Source organism: Trachinotus anak, unplaced genomic scaffold, assembly GCF_046630095.1.
Source record: "Trachinotus anak isolate AG129_WGS33_773 ecotype Australia unplaced genomic scaffold, CSIRO_AGI_Tana_v1 ptg000043l, whole genome shotgun sequence".
Taxonomy (NCBI): Eukaryota; Metazoa; Chordata; class Actinopteri; order Carangiformes; family Carangidae; genus Trachinotus; species Trachinotus anak.
The window spans coordinates 307785-326643 of NW_027273894.1; the positions used below are offsets into that span (position 1 = coordinate 307785).

At 45.4% G+C, this 18859-nt stretch overlaps 1 long non-coding RNA gene across 1 annotated transcript; it reads right to left on the reverse strand.

The window, feature by feature from the left end:
• Window positions 1–14545: 14545 nt before the first annotated feature.
• Window positions 14546–16541, reverse strand: LOC139615224 (uncharacterized). The gene is made up of 2 exons (XR_011687310.1): window positions 14929–16541; window positions 14546–14705 (listed from the first exon to the last, which is right to left on the reverse strand). It is a non-coding gene; the product is annotated as an uncharacterized lncRNA (long non-coding RNA).
• Window positions 16542–18859: the final 2318 nt, after the last annotated feature.

An 18859-nucleotide genomic window follows, 5' to 3' on the forward strand; every position in this document is an offset into this window, starting at 1 on the left:
TCTCACTGAATCTACTGTTTGTTTAGTCAGATAGGAAGCTACTATTTACATTTCTTCTTCAATGGTGGTAAACACATCACACATATGTCCCGAGAGCTTGATCGATAGGTCTTCAGCTGATTGTGGACACAGCACTGCACTGTTGATCAGAGCTGCAAATCTGTTGCAGTTCCACAGTTGGGATCACTGTCATAGACCAGTCTGTACCGGCATCAACAGGATCTTTGGAGAGCAGTGACTCTGGGACCACCACAGTCCGTCCTCCTGAGTCCTGTCGTCTGTCAGGATGATCCTCAGGCTGCCTTCAGTCGTCTGCTTCCATCTCTCCTCCTTTTGATTCTCTTCCTGTTGTCAACTTTCTTTTGAGTAAATACAGTTGACCATTAAAGAGAAGTGAATTTCAATCACTTCATAAAAAGCCATTAGTTTTATTTCATGAGAAGACAGTGTGAAATCAAACCTTCACACACAGCCTCACATACTGTATTTAAGCAGCTAGCTTGGCCACTTTCATCTAGAGGTACATCCCTAAGCAGTTAGCGACAATAGGTAACCAAAGCTAATGTCTTTATTTACTTTTGGTCAGACTCACTGTTTGATATGATTTATGTAAGATTTAATCGTAAATGTTCAGGACACTTGACTTAATGTCAGCATCGCTGTCTGTTGGAAAGGAAACACAAGGTGCCCTCTTGTGGAAGAAGTCACCTGTCACCTGTGAGCCTGAATGGTTGAGCACTTGTTCTGTTGTGTTATACGTCAGTAAAGAAGAGTTCAATGAAGTGTCCAGAATCAAACTATTATTCTACACACACCCCCTCGCTAACATCCCTGATTCAACCATCATCCCTGACATCACCAGCCAGCCCACTCCCACCAACCTCCCCCCTCTCTTACCATTATCTATTAAAGACCAGCAGAGATGACACCTGCCGTTCTAGATTCCCCACCCCACCTGTCCAGTTTCCCTGGTGGAGGGGCTGAGGTGCTGAGTGTCCTGGGCTGGGAGCCGCCTGAAGGTCACAGTCTAGATGTATGGATGGATGTCAGGGCCAGTGCAGCAGACGGTCAGTGAGTTCAGCTCCATATGTGAGTGACTGTGTGGGTAAGTGGGAAATAAAGAGGGAGGAGATGGTGGTGGGTGGGGTCTGTGTGTGTGTGTGTATGGGGGGGGGACAATAATGATGGAGAAAGAGAATCTTTCCATCACACTGCATTATATGAGAGAAAGTACAATATAGCCTCTCTTTCTCTCTCTCTCTCTCTCTTGCCCCCCAACTCCCCCACCCCCCTCCAGGAGAGATAGAGGGCATTCATTATCTGCCAGCCCTCTGGGACTTCCCTCCTCTTTAGGATGCATCCAGCAGTTTAAACCAGGCCAATCAGAGCAGTGGGGGAGGATAAGGTTAGAGGAGGGGGAGGAGGTGTGTGCAGTATGTGCATAGGGTGGACCGGATGTGGGGGTGGGGGCCTCACACGTTTAACCTGCCATCCAGTCCATCTACTGTAACCATGGCGATCTCCTCACATGGTGCACTGTATTTAGGGTTGTGCCTCTGCTCATCATGGACGCATTGCAGAGGGAGAGCAGCAGGGGCATCGGTTCATGGACAGCTGGTGGATGTGGATCCTCTGTCTCAGCTCATCTGGACATGAAATATTAAAACCTCTTCATATTGAACATACTCTTCATGTTCTCCTTGTGTTTTGTTCACATAATCCTTATTCTCACTGAATCTACTGTTTGTTTAGTTAGATAGGAAGCTACTATTTATATTTCTTCTTCAATGGTGGTAAACACATCACACACATGTCACAAGAGCTTGATCGATAGGTCTTCAGCTGATTGTGGACACAGCACTGCACTGTTGATCAGAGCTGCAAATCTGTTGCAGTTCCACAGTTGGGATCACTGTCATAGACCAGTCTGTACCGGCATCAACAGGATCTTTGGAGAGCAGTGACTCTGGGACCACCACAGTCCATCCTCCTGAGTCCTGTCGTCTGTCAGGATGGATCTTCTGTCTCAGCTCATCTGGACATGAAATATTAAAACCTCTTCATATTGAACGTACTCTTCATTTTCTCCTTGTATTTTGTCCACACAATCAGAATCGCCTTTATTGTCATTATACATAGTACAACGAAATTTGAGCGCTGCTCCCTTGGTGCAAACAATGCTAATTAAATAAAATAAATAAGAACCTAAAGAGAACACAAGAATTAAAAATAGAGGAGGTATAAAAAGGCAAGTGATATGTACAGATATATTTACACGTGGTATGAATGAAACCCGATTATTGCACTTTAGGCCCAGTTTTATTGCACAGGTAATTGGAAGTTATGCAGTGTGAACGACCGGTCATCCGGATTTCTTTTTGTCTTTGTTGACTGCAGTGATAGCCCTCGGGAAGAAGCTATCCCTGAGTCTGTTTGTCCTAGTTTTGTGTGACCTGTACCTTCGGCCCGACGGTAACAGGTCAAACAGGTGGTTACCGGGGTGGGAGGGGTCCTTGATGATGTTGCCAGCTCTGCTCAGATAGCGAGAGTTGGCAATGTCCTCCAGGCTGGGCAGAGAGCAGCCAGTGATCTTCTGGGCTGTGCAGACGACCCTCTGTAGTGCTCTCCTGTCAGCTGCTGAGCACCCCGCGTACCACGCTGTGATGCAGTACGCCAGGATGCTCTCTATGGTGGCTCTGTAGAAGGTCACCAGCAGCCTCTCCTCCAGGTTGTTCCTCCTGAGCACTCTCAGGAAGTGGAGGCGCTGCTGGGCCTTCCTCACCACCGCCGAGGTGTTCGTAGTCCAGGAGAGGTCATCCGATATCTGCACACCCAAGAATCTCATGGTGTGGACTCTTTCCACACAGTCCCCGTGGATGTAAAGTGGGGCCGGGTCCCCTCCGCCCTTCCTGAAGTCCAAGATGAGTTCTTTAGTTTTTGTGGTGTTCAGTTGGAGGTTGTTTACCGAACACCACGCAGTCAGTCTTTTGACTTCATCTCTGTAGTTGGACTCATCCCCTCCTGAGATGAGTCCAACTACGGTTGTGTCGTCTGCAAACTTTATGAGGGTATTTGAGAGATGTGTCGGGGAGCAGTCGGATGTGTAGAGAGTGAACAGTAGGGGACTCATAACACATCCTTGTGGAGAGCCGGTGTTGAGTGTGATGGTGCTGGACAGGTGGGGGCCAAATCTGACAGTCTGTGAGCGGTTTGTCAGGAAGTCCTTAATCCAGAAGCAGATGGGGGTGGAGAGGCCCAGGTGGGACAGTTTCTGGATCAGGATCTCCGGGATGATGTTGTTGAAAGCCGAGCTGAAGTCCAGGAAGAGCATCCTCACGTAGCTGCCCGGGTGCTCCAGATGACTCAGTGCGGTGTGGAGCGCTATGGTAATAGCGTCCTCGGTGGATCGGTTTGCCCTGTAGGCAAACTGGTGGGGGTCCAGAGTGGGAGGCAGACAAGTCCAGATGTGCTGAGAGACCAGTTTCTCGAAGCACTTCATGACCACAGGCGTAAGTGCAACAAGCCTGTAGTCGTTGGGGCTATCCACTGCTGTCTTCTTGGGGATGGGGATGATGGTGGAGGTCTTGAGGCAGGGTGGAACGATGGCCAAAGACAGGGACAGGTTGAAGATTGTGGTGAACACTCCCGCCAGTTGGTCCGCACACGCTCTAAGCACCTTGCTGGGTACTCCGTCCGGTCCGGGCGCCTTCCTGGGGTCCACTGTCCTAAGCACACGTCTCACTTCCTGCTCCTGAAGTGTCAGTGTGCTAGTGCTGACGGGGGATGGGAGTGATGCGACAGCTGAGGGCCTGACCGCCTCGAAGCGGGCAAAGAACTGGTTCAATTCTTCTGCCAGCGAGGCGTCGGTCCTAGCCGTCGCCTGGTTCTTGCTTCTGTAGTTTGTAATGTGGTTTATCCCCTGCCACATCCTTCTAGGGTTGTTTTCAGCAAAGTGGTCTTCAATCCTTTTCCTGTAGGCCGCCTTGGCTTCCCTGATGCCCCTTTTCAGGTCTGCCCTGGCCTCGCTGTACACTGCTTTGTCCCCTGACTTGAAGGCAGTGTTGCGTTTTCTCAGGAGGGATTGCACTTTACTGCTCATCCAGGGTTTTTGGTTCGCAAAAACCCTGACCCTTTTGTTGACGGTGACAATGTCAACACAGTTCCTGATGTAGGAGAGTATGGTGTCCGTGTACTCCTGGAGGTTGTGGCTGGAGAATAGGTCCCACACAGTTGTGGAGAAGCAGTCCTGTAGCTGAGAGAGGGCTCCTTCGGGCCAGGTCCTTATTGTCTTTCTCTCAGGTTTTGTTCCCCTCAGCAGGGGGGTGTAGGTGGGGGTGAGGGACATGCAGAGGTGATCAGATCCAGCCAGGTGGGGGAGGGGTGTGGCTTTGTATGCATGTTTGATGTTCGAATAGACATGATCCAAAGTGTTTTTCCCTCTGGTGGCAAAATCCGCGAATTTGGGTAGCACAGTTTTTAGGCACGCTTGGTTGAAGTCACCGGCAGCAATAAAAACCGCGCCAGGATGGGCGAGCTGCTGTTCGTTAATGGTGTTGAACAGGAGGCTGAGAGCCGTGCTCACGTTAGCATCCGGTGGGATGTAAACAGCTATCACAATGACTACCGTGAACTCCCTCGGGAGATAAAAAGGTCTGCACAAGACTGCCAGAACCTCTAAATCCGGAGAACAGTGTGTGTCAATGATCCTGCTGTTACAACACCACTCGTTATGAACGTAAACACAGAGCCCCCCTCCTCTGCTCTTACCCGAGTCCCGGTTCCTATCCTGCTGGTGTAGTGTGCGGCCTGCTAGCTCGACTGCAGCATCGGGAATCTGCGGGTGAAGCCACGACTCCGTGATGAGAATAATGCTGCAGTTCCGCACGAAGCTCGTCGTGGCCATCTGTAGCTCCAGTTCGTCCATTTTGTGGGTAATGGATCTTGCATTCGAGAGGAAGAGGCTTGGAACTGCTGGCCGGTGTGGTTGTTTACGTAGCCTAGCAGCTGAGCCCGACCGGCATCCCCGCTTCTGCTTCCTCTCTCTCCTCCGCCTCCTGCGTTTGCCGGGCGGGCTGACCATCCACGGAGACCCCGGCAGTCTCGCTATGTCCTCCGGGATGTTGTGTTTACGTTGGTAGTCATCAGAGACGAACGAATTGTGCCTGGAGCACAGGCCAATTAGGTCCTGACGACTATATGTGACTGCGTTGTTCGGAAGAAAAAGTGCACTCAAAAGAAACAATAAAAACAAGCACCAAACTGGAGAGCTAAGAGCTGCTGCACCCGTGCGCGCCGCCATCTTGAACAGATAATCCTCCGTAATCATTATGCTTCCATGGCGACAGTCAGAGCAGGAGACGTGTTGTTTTCAGGTTGTCCGTCTCATTCTCATTGACATGATGTCCCAGTAACATCTTGAAGGAACTAATTTGGTAAAGACTTTCACCTTGACTTAAGGACAAACTGAACTGAAATTTTGGTGGTCAAAGGCCAAAGGTCAAACGTCCAGGTCAGTGTGACCTCACAAAAAATCTTTCAGCCATTACTCAAGACTTCACAGCAATTAGGACAAAATTACACACGAACAGTTAACATTTGATCTGCTTCTGGATAAACACGACGTGACCTGAAACTAGTTTCAGTGGCGGAGGGATACGAGCATGAGGAGGTGATTCTACTCTTTAGTGGCCCTAATACACTGTCATACAATATCAAACTGAATGAGTCTATGTTTTTTCATATTTTCATTTAGTGTCATTTATTTTAGAGCTTTTACTCTGAAGACTGTTCAACGAGTCTCTTTAAGTGAAGTGAGTGTGGCTGAGTTCAGCCACCAGGATCCATAAAACCAGCTGGTTGGTGCTTGTAAGAATCAAACCTCCATGAAACCTGGAGTGAGGCTCAGATCAGGTGAGATGCCCCAGTTCTCAGATTTACATTCAACAGCAGCACCACTGCACCCTGTCGAATCAGACATTGACAGACTCTCCACGAGTCCTGTCATTGTGTGTGTCTGTGTGTAAACACTCACTGTATGTGTGTTCACTAATAGTGTCACACTGATGTTAACAACACATTTATTCTGATTGTACACAGTAATGACTGATTAATTATTCCCAGCTCCCATTATCATTCCATTACTGCCGCGCACGCACACACACACACACACACACACACACACACACAACACACACACACACACACACACATACATACACACACACACACACACACACACACACACACAGATGTAGAAAACACCTCCATGTGGTGAGGAGTAGGTGCTAGCAGTGGTTCTGTGCCACTTTGTGAGGCTAATTGAGGTTAATGAATGTATCTCGTAAGTAAAAACACATTAACTAGAATAATTAAGAGTACCAGTGGTGTGAGCACAAGTTTGTTGGAAATTACACAACCTATCAAACATGATTTCCTCCTGCTCTGTCAGAGGCTGAATTATGTCCTGATTGAGAATTTATATGGTGCCATAAAAGTGAAGGAGCTCTCCGTTTAACTGTTTGTTTTAGCAGCTGACAGATAATGAGGGTTATTCTGAGCGAGTGAGTATAAAGAGACAACTGAAAACAAGACAGGTGAGACAGGAAGTCAGATACACAACAGACAGACAGGTAAGACAGGAAGTCAGATACACAACAGACAGACAGGTGAGACAGGAAGTCAGAAGAAATCCTGCACCACACACACACACATACACACACACACTGCACACTTAGCCTGGAGACAGACAGAGAAAGATAGATAGAGCAGGCTGACATCACATCCATTCAGATAAGGGAGCGCTGGAGGAGATAATAAGCTGGCTCAGTGAGATAGACTGGACTCCTCAGATCAACACGATCCACCTCTGAGAAGGAGGAAGAGGAGGAAGTATAGGGGGGAGAGGAGGAGGAAGAGGAGGATGAGAAGGAGAAGAGGAGGATGAGGGGAGGAGGGGGGATGTTTATGAACTGATGTTTTACTGTTACTAATTAAATTGTCAAAGAAACTGATGAACAAACAAGTTTGAAGTGAGTTCACTGAACCTGTTTGACAAAAAGAAAAAGTTTCTTTTCAAATTTCTCACATCCTTCTACACATAAGTTAATATTAATATATATATATGTAATAATATAATAATATATGTATGTACACAATTGTATATATATTATATGTTATTTGTACAGGTTACCTGTGTTCACCCAACACAGTGCAGCACTCTGCTTTGAACCAAATGCTAACTGCTAACTGCTAACTGCTATAAATGACAAGGCTGTTTAGCAGGTTTAATGTTCACCTTGTTCATCATAGTTTAAAGTGTTAGCATTTGCTAATTAGCACCAAACAGTGCAGTGGAGGAGCATCATTAGTTTTGCAGGTATTTCTGGATGAATTGAAATGTGGACCTGATGATGGAACCAGATAAAAAGTTAAGGGAAACTATAAATATGATTCATTCTGTCCAATCACCACAAACACTAACCGGTGGCAGAAGAGGGAAAGTCCCCCTCTGGGCTCACAAGTGTCTCAGTCCATCTGATCATTGTTGGAGGACTGACTTTACAAATTGCACCTGTGTCACAACTAAAACAGTTAATGATCTAAACTTCTGCTCAGTGTTCATGTGGTAGCAGTCAAATAACCATGTTTTATCTTTACCCACAGAAAAAAACACTGAAATCCCATTTGCACTGAAGTAAAATGAGTCTCAGGGCCACTACAGAACCAAAACCAGTACTTGGGCCACATGCTCTTTTTCTTTTGGCCCAGTATACAGTTCCCCAGCCCAGATCTGGCCCATATACAGCATGATAATCAGGTGCTACTTCCACAGCTGGACCACTTCTGGTGCTCACACAGAAATTGTCCTGCCTGTCAGTCAGTGCCAGAGGATAACATCTGGACAGAGTCCAGATGTTGATGTATATGGGCCAGACTCGGGCCGCGGATCAAGGCATATGTTGGGCCATTTTGACATTTCATTCCAGCTGCTAACTTACATGTAGCATGACAAATGGTTGGCAGCTAGAAAATGTGTCAGATCACAAAGAATCCCATAACTTTAATTAATGATGGATTAACACATTTTCTTTCATTCAACTCATTGAGTGATGTTGCAGCTCTACTTGTGAGGGAACATTAAAGTTCAGGGAACCCAAGTCTGAAGGCTTCATAGGATTCAAATCAGATTGTTATTCATCAAATGTAAAATTGGATCTGACTTCATTTAAAATTAAAAGGTGTGAAAGGGAAAGAAGTGAAGGAGACCTTTTCTTCTTCTGTCTGTAGGTATTGATCTGGGATCCTTCTGTGTGTGGGAGCTGATTGATCCTGTTCTCCTCTGCTCCTCCAGCAGGAGGCCCGCTCTGTGTTCATCATGGACACGACGAGCTCCACCTCCTCCACGTGTTCATGATCCACACTGTTCGTTATCATGGAGACCTGATGAGGACATGTATGAGAGATGTGTGTGTCAGCAGACGTGTGTCCTCTGTAAGTGTGCATCTGTGTGTGTGTATGTGTGTGTGTGTGTGTGTGTGTGTGTGTGTCTGAGTGTGTGTGTGTCTGTGTGTGTGTGCGTGTCCGGCTGCTCCTCCATTGACTTTCACTTTGGCTGATACGGGATGTCAGTTTATCAGTCGATTCGAGCTCTTTATTTATGACATGCTGGATGATGTGTTGCTACTTGCTTTTTCTTCTTCTCTGAAGAGGTATGAAGAGAAACAAATGAGTGTGTGTGTGTGTGTGTGGATGGAGGGAGGGATCAATATATTTTCACTGAAAGCCCTTGTGTAGCAGGAACAGAGGCAGGAAGGAGGGAGGACAGAGAAGAGAAAGAGGAGGAGGGTGAGGAAGGAAAGAAGGAAGACACTGTACTGATGTCTGTAGAGGGTTGGCTCCGGTAGTGAAAGGCTGACACTGCAAAAAAAAACAAAAAAACACAACAGACAGAAAACGCTGCAGATGAGGTATCTGCATTTGTTTCTCTTTCAGCATCACTTTTGTTTCAGAAGTTTTTCCTCTTGTGTTGGGTTTATTTGAAGACTCAGATTGTCTGATGATGATGTAGAAAAGGTTTTTAAGTGCAAACTTTTTCTGTAGTAAGGCAGCCTGGTAGTTGAGTGGTTAGGGCACGTACCATGTTGAATGCAAGATGCTCTTAGCAGGCAGTCACCGGTTCGACTCCTGACTGGTCTGACTCTTTCCTGCATGTCATTCCCCTTTCGTGTCAGTCTCCACTAATCTAGAATAAAAGCATAAACAAAAAACAACTTTTTCTCCAGTAAATCCCCAACATTTACATATCAGTACTGAAGCAGTGACACCTATCTGACACAGGGATGAATATGACCATGACCATTATTATAAAAATGTTGGTTAGTTAAACAGATGTTGATCTCCATCAGAAGATATATTTGTGGTTTAAAGAACCAAAAACCATCTCAGTGTAGTTTTACATCTCCTCTCTCAGGCTTCTCTCTGGAGCTCTAGTAACAACAGGTCAGTCAGGCTCAGATCCTCTCTTATGATTGGCTGAATGTTTTCTGAGTGATCCAATAAAAATATAGCAGATTTCAGGTAAACACTCAGAGAAACCAAATCCTGCAAGGTTGGATGGTGGGTCCAGGTGGGCGGTGTTTGGGGTGTGGCTGAGGGTGGTGACTGCTTTGTTGTGACATCACAAAGTTCCAGAAGTCCTGACAGCTGGTTTTAAGGCTCAGTTTCTGAATACAGGCTGTGTGCATTTCTCTGTGGACTGAGGCTTTGATACTTTCACAGTATTAATATAGAACCTAGACCTGCTTTACAATCACAAACACATGGACATCTACATTTAGACTGGATGGAGCTTTAATCACCCAGCCCTAATGTAGAGCATAACTTCTCTGGTGTCATCACTTCTAAATTTTGATTATAAGCAGTAATCAAATATTAAGCTTTAAAAGAATGATGAGTATGTTTTTTGAGCTTTTGACTGAGACCCTGGGGTCATCAGAAACATATCATCATGTATTACAGCACACAATAATTAAAATCTGTATAAATGGGTGTGAAGGTCAAACAGATGAGCAGATGTTTCAGAGCAACAACAAACAGACCAGAGTTAAAACAAAATGACACAAGACAAATATCAGAAAAAGACTTTGAGCAATGGACTACAGTCAATGATTTATCATGGAAACTGCATTAAAACATTTCTTTGAATAGTCAGAGGTGTGAGCTCACACCTGACTACACAGGTGTCAGTGTGTTTGTGTGCTGCAGGATGCTGCTGCATCTTGAGGTGCTGCTGCTCAAGTGTAAAAACTATTAGATTCACTTCATTAAGATTCAGATGGAATTCAGATGTTGACACGTCTTGTCCTACAACATAATGCATGGTGTCTGTTGGCTCATGCAAGGATTCCTCTGCTATTCTGGAGCAGTCAGTAATTTCGCACAGTGAGCGTTTCACTCATACAAGAGAGTTATTCAGCTCCAAAGCTTCTGTGCTCCAAGACAATTGTGCCCAGAAACACACACACGTACACACCAGCACACACACACATGTACACACTGAACACACATTTGGCCTGATGCTTCTTCCAGTATATCACACCAAACTACTTTACTGAATTCTCCTCTATTATTGAATGAAAACATATTACTGTCATTTTTCATTTACTGGGGAACACAATTCCACAGTAAAAAGTTCCTCCCCCATTAATTTCTCTCTCCAGAATCTGCTGCTCGTCCCCCTGAGAAATGAGGAAATAAGGCTGATAAAACAATTTAGACAGATGCTCCATCAGAGCAAAGCCAAGGAAGTCCCGTCCGTATTCAGATCACAATTTTACTTACAACTCCAAGGTGGATGTGGAGGCTCAAGATGACAGGACACTGTGTATTGGGTGGGGGGGGTGGGGGGGGCACTAAGGGCATCCAGCAAGGACTGTAGGTCAGGAGGAGCCACAGTACAGCAAGCACACCGGAGTTAATACTGTTTAATGTACACAGACTTTAACGCCTAATATTGGTCAAGTGCATCAGCAGCATCAACATCCGTACAAAGACATTCATTAAATCATTTACAGACAAAGTGAACTATTAATGAAGGATATGCAGCAACACACACATAGGTTCTCAGGTTTTCAGGTTCTCAGGTTCTTATGTTCTCAGGTTCTCAGGTTCTCTCCTCTGCAGTGCATGTGGAACGTGGTCAGAGAACTGAATCTAGTCCTGATCCACCTGAGGCTGCACCCAGGGCAGACAAAAAGATTCAGGAGTTTATAATAAGGAAGAAGAGGAAGTGTTGTTTCAAAAAATTTAAAAATAGTTCAGTTTTTAAAAATGTATTTGGTCAGTGAATAACATCGATACACACCGGAGGATAGAGGAGGGGGGGGGAGGACAGAGAGGGATATGATGCATAGTGAAGGATGATAAAGAAAAGAGGAAAGAATGAAGAGAAAGAAAAGGGGTTGCAGTAAGGAGACAGTGGACAATACGAGGAGTCAAAGAAGGAGAGGAGGAATCAGAGGGTGGAGAAAAGGAGCCCTCCCCTCTTTAAGGAGCCGTGTCAGCCACTGCTGATGAATGTGGTCAAACATCAATAGAGTGTGAATGATGAGGCCTGGCACACACACACACACACACACACACACACACGGCTACAGTACATTCATTTGTCTGCACTCACACAGCACACTCACACCCCCCGATCCCTCTAAGCTCCATTTCAATTTCTATATTAAAATGTCTCCCATTGTTTTATGTGACTTGGCGCATTGCTCCATGCTCACCAGTGTCAGCGGCTGATAAATAAATCGATGTACAGTAAAGGGCAGCGTTATCATACGCCATGATGCCTCACCCCCACCCCACAAAAACCAGTGTAAAGCTGACCATCCTGCCAGTGAGCCAATGACCTTTTGTCAGCTGAAGTTACAACTGTAAGGTCAGAGTTTTTCAATCATGACAAATAAATCAGATTCTTCTCTTTATTTCGAGGTATAATTAACCCCCCCCATGATACATGACTATATTTGTCTATGATAACACAGTGTGCTGCATGTTTTCAGTCCATTAATGCACCTGTTAACTGAAAGACAGAGATTCTTTCCATCAGCTCTAACTCTGGTTCTAAAAACATTTTCTTGTTTTAAACATTTTTATGTAATAATTAGTTTTTGACCTGATAGATTATATGTATTGTTTTTTAAAATTAAATTGGTTCTTGATGAGTCGTTATATTCACAATTCTTCCAGTGCCCCCTTTTAAGTATAATTGGATTTGAAATGAATTTATAGATATAATATGTATAGATAAAGTATATTTCCACACAGTAAGTAACGTGTGGAAGTTGAAGTGAGCAGTGCAAAGTGTAAAATTAAGCTTGATTTAATTAGTTATTACTTGTATATAATATTTTAGTTTTGACATAATTCATATGTGGTTTATTAATTCTGTACTTACTAAAAACTCATATTTTCCCACATTTTTGTTGTAAATATTTTATTGTTACATGTTTCTGTTTGAGCTCTCTGACCTGCAGCTGCTTTGCTTTGTCTTTATATTTTTTCTTTGTCTCTGTCTATTGTTATGAACCAAATCACAGAAGCAAAGTCCTCATAGGGCAGTGTGGTGGCACAGTGGTTAGCACTGTCACCTCACAGCAAGCCTGGGGCCTTTCTTTGTGGAGTTTGCATGTTCTCCCCATGTCTGTGTGGGTTCCCTCTGGTTCTCCAGCTTCCTCCACAGTCAAAGACATGAACGTTAGGTTAACTGGTGACTCTAAATTGCATGTAGCGTGGGCGTTAAAGTGTTGTTTGTCTCTATGTGTCAGTCCTGTGATGGACTGGTGACCTGTCCAGGGTGTACCCCGCCCTTGCCCAATGTCAGCTGGGATTGCCTCCAGCCCCCCTGCGACCCAGTTTGGATAGATGGATGGATGGATAGATGGATGGAAAGTCCTCGTATGTGAAAACCAACCTGACCACAAACCTGCCTCTGATTCTTATATCTTTCTAATGTTTCTAATGGTTCTAACGTTTCCATTGGGCCTCGGTCAATAGAACCAAATGCTGTCCTCAACTCTAGAGAACTAGTTGTACCAATTCTAAAACCATATTCCTGTGGAGAATCTTCAGTGTCTTTCTCTCAGAGACATGTTGTGTTTCGCTGTGTTTCGTTGTGTTTCGTTGTGTTTCTGTGTCTCTGGTTCACAGGTTGAGCTGTGATGCTTTGACGGATCACTTCCCTTTTCTTGTTTTTCTTTTTCTTCACTTTCCTTGAGAAGATGTAATGCCACCAACTTTCAATAATCCTACAGATTTAACGGGTTGTAAACACACCAAGGTTTAATCACAACCGCTGTCAGTTTGTTTGTTTATTTGTGAGTTTGTTTGTAACGTGTATGTTCTGCTTGATTTCTCCATTTCTGCAGCGGCGCCCTCCGCCTCGACAAGCACTGTTTCATCCCAGTGTAATTGCATACACACCCCTCCCATCCTATAATTACTCACTTGCTCATCACACCCAGGACATGAAAAACAGAAAATGACCACATCCACCATTTCCAGCAGTGTGTGTCATCTTCATGGTGCCCCCCCACCCCCCACCCCACCTCCTCAGTCTCTGAAATGCTTCCTCTCATATTCGTTAGCATAGCATCTCCGCTCAGCCTCGGCCTCCCATCTGTCAGGCAGACTGAGGCAAATGGAGCTTTCAGCTGAGTGGTGATAAGGAATTGCAGCCACATTAAAACATCTGTCACACCTCCAGAGCAACACACAGCGGCCGATACAGAGGATGAGGCGGAGGAGAGGGGGATGAAGGGGTGAGGAACGAAAGAACGTAGAGTTGTTAGTGGGTCCTGCCCCTGTGTGAATGTGGGGACCAGAGAAATCATGCTCAAATTTGTGCTTCACCTCCTCTTTCTCCTGTTTGAATTATTATAATAATAATAAGTGCCTTGAGATAATGTATATTATGATTTGGCGCTATACAAATAAAATTAAATTGAATTGAAATTATAATCCCTGATCGATGGGTTAATTTAACCTGTGGGTAGAATCCACCCAAGACCACCCAGTGTTAAAGGTCCACACAGTCTAAAGGTAGATGTCCATGTGTTTTTGATTATAAAGCAGGTCTAGGTTCTATATTAATACATATTCATGTATAATAATGTTTAATATATAAATTATTGTTATTATTGCTGTTAATTTTATTATATACTGTAAATCTTTAGAATCTGTTAGTTTCCAATCATTTTTATGTCATCATGTTATTTTTGTATGTTCATTCCATGTATTTATAATTTTGTGATATCTCAACATTATTTAGGTGGAGACTTTAAAGTTTTTGTGACTCCCTGCTCTGTATGTTATTTGTATGTTATTAAAATTGTGCAAAAGTTAATCAAGCTAAAGAAAAACTAGATGAGTAAAAAGGTGTAACAGGGTCCAAGAACCTGATGCAACTCAGACCACCCAACACCGCCGCATTATACATTTTCCACTCCTCCAGGAAGACCACACTTTAAAGCAAAGACCACTTCAGCAGTTTATATGAACTTCATGATGAGGCTTTATTGATCAGACATGTGCATTAGGAGTCAAAGGCACATACGCATACATGCCTGCACACACACACACACACACACACACACACACACACACACCAGTGCCTTTCTTACACAGCACATTTTTTTACCTCACTACCTCTTCAACCATATCTGTATTTGCATATAACACACAAGACGCAATTCAAAAAAAGACAAAGACAAAGAACAATAAAGAGTCTCTAAAGAACAATGCAATTAATAACAGTACACACCCAACACACAAATTCACCAGTATCTATAATTACTTACCTGGCTTGTTTTATTCAGCTTCAGCAAATGACTTCAGTGTCTTGTGTGTATGTGTGATGAGATGCATCCAAACTAACATGTTGTGTGTTTGTCTCAGTCTGATCAAAGCTCACGGAGCTTCAGTTTTTAAAGCTGTTTTCCAGTGAGTTAGCTCGAGTCTCTCCGTCCATCTGCACACGTGTATGTTTGGAGTGATCAATGCACAGCTACAGCTGGTTGAAGGGGACCAAATCCATTGAACAGTTGATTTGGTTCCATTTTACCAGCTTTAGCAAAGCATTTTACAGGTGAGTCAGGTCCAACAGGAAAGAGAGGAGGTGGAGGAGAAGTGAAGACATGTCTGGATGGAGACCTGAAAGACAGAAAAAGAGATGTTTACACACAGAGAGCATCAAATGAACACTCATGTGTATGTGCACGCACAAAACACACATGCACACACAAATACACATAGCAAGCAAGCAGTCATTGATTATCAGAGGAGGCGTCGCCCTTGAAAGAGAGCACGTGACTGATGAGAAGATGCAAATTTATACGAAGAAGAGGAGCAGGAAGAAGAGAGAAAAAAGAAGAGAGAGTGAGAGAGAAGGAGAGATGGAGAAAAGAGGAGAATAAACAGTGTGTGTGATGAAAAAGGGATGAGAGAAGGAGGAAGCAGGGCCCTAAGAGATAAGAGAGCAGAGCATATATAAACGATGGCTGCAGACAAACTTGAGAAAACAATGAATTCATCACCTAACTGCCGATACTGCTAATGAAGGCAGCGGATAGGACAGCAGCAGAATTAACTCTCATTGACCTGCACAGCTATGAATAACGTCTCTCTCTCATACACAGACTCACACTCACACACACTTCCTCTCCGTCACACACAGTCTCTCCTCTCTCTCTCTGTTCCCTCTCTCACTCGTGGTTCAGAGCATTGGCCCGTGGTCAGGGTGGCCTCGCTGAGCGTGGCGACTCACAGATGATGCTCTCAGCAGTCTTCCTGCGAGCTGCACAGCTCTGCTTGTTCTTGGAGCAGTTCACTCATTTCCTGGTTCAATTAGCTGAGCTAATCATTTAATCATTAGGAAATAAACTGTTTAAGCAGAGTCTTGGCCCTGGAATCTGAGCTATTGATATTTTCCCTCTGGAAATGTTTTTCCACAACTGACTGATTTTTCTTTTTTTGTGTCCGACATGGTGTCGTCCTCTACAACTGACTGCATGTTGCTTTTCACAGATTAAAGCTGCTGTATTTAATATTTTTGTATTTACTGATGGATCAAATGAGTCTGTGTAAGAGGACAAGTTCACTTAATGAAGCTGATGAAGAGTTATCAGCGAGTCAGTTTAGAGCATTTTAGCATCTCTCAGCTCATTGTTTTGTTTTTTTGACCTGTCCTCAATGTCCTCTTGATGTGTCAATAAGCAACAGTTAGCTAGCATGTTAGCACGTTTGCCATTTCAACTTTCTATCAGTACTGTGTTTACAGTTGTCTTCAGTCAGTGCAGCCTTTAAGGTTTAGTCTGATTCATATTCTAATAATAATAATAATAATATCAAAAGATTTACATACTCAGCAGGAGCGAATGAGCTCACAGCTGAGTGAGAAGTGAATAATGACTTTTCACAGGGTTTGTTAACAGCAAAAAAATAGTATCTAAACCAGTATGTAACAGTGTGTGTGTGTGTGTGTGTGTATGTGTTTAGACATTAGAGAGAAAGAGAGAGATTAGACTGTCAATCCTGTATCAAACCCGTCCACCCCTCTCCAGATAACAAATACATCACTGCACAAATCACATGAAGAAAAAAATAAATGCTTAAACACTGAGGAGAGAGACCGAGCCTGTTCACTCTTCCCTTCCCTCTCCCTCCTCCTTCTCTCTCTCTCTCTCTCTCCCTTGTGTTTAATAAACTTGTCACCCAGGAGACCAGCAAATTGAAGAGAAGGATGCATCCTTGAAAGGAAGAGGGAGGAAGAGAGGGAGGACAGCAGGAAGGCGGAAGACAGAGGGAAGTAGCACATGGAGGAGAGGACAAGTCTGCATGGCCTGAATTCTCCACCTGTCCCAGAGCTGCTGTTGTTCTACCTCTGCAACATGCAGCACTGCAGTGTGTGTGTGTGTGTGTGTGTGTGTGTGTGTGTGTGTGTGTGTGTATGTCTGTGTGTGTGTGTGTGTGTGTGTGTGTGTGTGTGTGTCTGTGTGTTTGTGTCTGTGTGTGTGTGTGTGTGTGTGTGTGTGTGTGTGTGTGTGTGTGTGTGTGTGTGTGTGTGTGTCTGTGTGTTTGTGTGTGTGTGTGTGTGTGTGTGTGTGTTCTGTGTATTGTGAGCGCCGGTGGTTGCTCATGTGTGAATATCAACTTCAGAGCAGGAAGCTCTACACATGAAATCCTTTTCATAGCAGGATTTTCAGTAGATTAGGAGCGAATCCCTTTGCTGCGTCATCTGTGCTTTATTGTGGCGTCCGTGGCCCACACTCATCAAACGGGCAGCACTCCTTCACCCTGAGCACCTCCACTCAGATCCCACATCAAACAGAATCATTACACCCGTAGCGTCTTATCATTAACCTCGCTCAGATGCCAGCTGAAAGCTTCAGCTCTTTCAGCATTAAACTGAGGCAGCCCCATCCTCCGTCAGGGGGGGCGTGTGGTGCGCTCGTCAGTGAGTGGCTCAGGGACGTGGACCGTATGTAGGTCGTGGGGCTGCATGTGTGGGTGCCCTCTATCAGGCTGACTGTAGATAGGCGGGATACTTGTCTATTCTGGGACCGTGCTGCCCGCTGCATTCCTGCCCTTATATTGGAGACAAGGGGGAGGGAGGGGTGAGGGACAGTTGGACGCCGACAGAGACGCAGAGGTAAAGACAGTCACAGAAGCATAGTGGGAAGGTCAGCAGGGGTGTGAGGCGTCCCGGGGGACACTTATACAGTTGGTGTTACTGAGCAGCTGCCAGTCCCCCCACTCTGCATGGCCCCCACAGGAGGACTGACACTGTGAAACCAGTCCCACAGTGGAATCTGTCACTCTCACTCACCCTGATATTTTCATTTCAGATGTACGGACTGACAATGGGCCATACGCCGCCATCACTCACTCCGCCTCGTCGCTCACTGAGTGTGTCGCAGGCGCTCTGTCTCTCTGTCTCTCTCTCTCTCTCTCTCTCTCTCCTTATCAGGACAGGTGGCTTTCACTCACTCACTCACTCACTCACTCACTCACGGACTGTCAGGCCTCGCTTCTCCCACTGCGCTAAGAGGACAAGGCCCAGAAACCTCAGAGAGCATCACTTCCTGTCACACCTGATGCTGCTGTGACACAATAACCATTAAAATCTACTTAAAGCTGCAACGATCTCCTGCACCGCTGCATTTAAATGAAGCAGATCAGACACAGTGTCCTGACGAGGACAAAGGTGTGTGTCTGATGAAGATGTTGGCCGCTTGGTAATTAGCTTCATGTGAGACGCACTGTGGTGATGAAAGCAGCTGACCTGTGGGGGGGGGGGGCTGTATTTATTCCTGCCAATGACCCCCTGTGATGAGCTGGAGTGAAGGTCCATCAGAGAGCAGACTCAGAGTCCAGACTCAGGAGCTGCTGCTCGGCCCCCCCTCCCCAGTGAAGGCCCCTTGTCATGAGGTTAGCAGTGCTAATGCTGCTGCAGTCCACTGCAGACACAGGCTGGCCGGCTCCTCTTCCCCCCACCAACCCCTCCTCCCCCCTGCATTCGGACGTGAGCAGCACCCAGCGGCTGACTCAGCGCAATGCTTGGGCCTGATTGGTTGATCAGAGCAGGAGACAGGAGTGTAACAGGAGCCTTTATCCTCTGCTCAGCCACTTCCTCCCTGCCGTAACTCTCTGAGTTTTATCCTGAGGATAAAACATGTCTGCTGGATAAAAACGCTTCCTGACCTTGTGCGACTCGCTCGGCTCGGGCGCCGTCGAGTGGCCGTATGGCAGTGAACTGCTTCTTTATCAGACGGCAGCCCTCTCAGGGCTACTGCAGGCTGGGGTG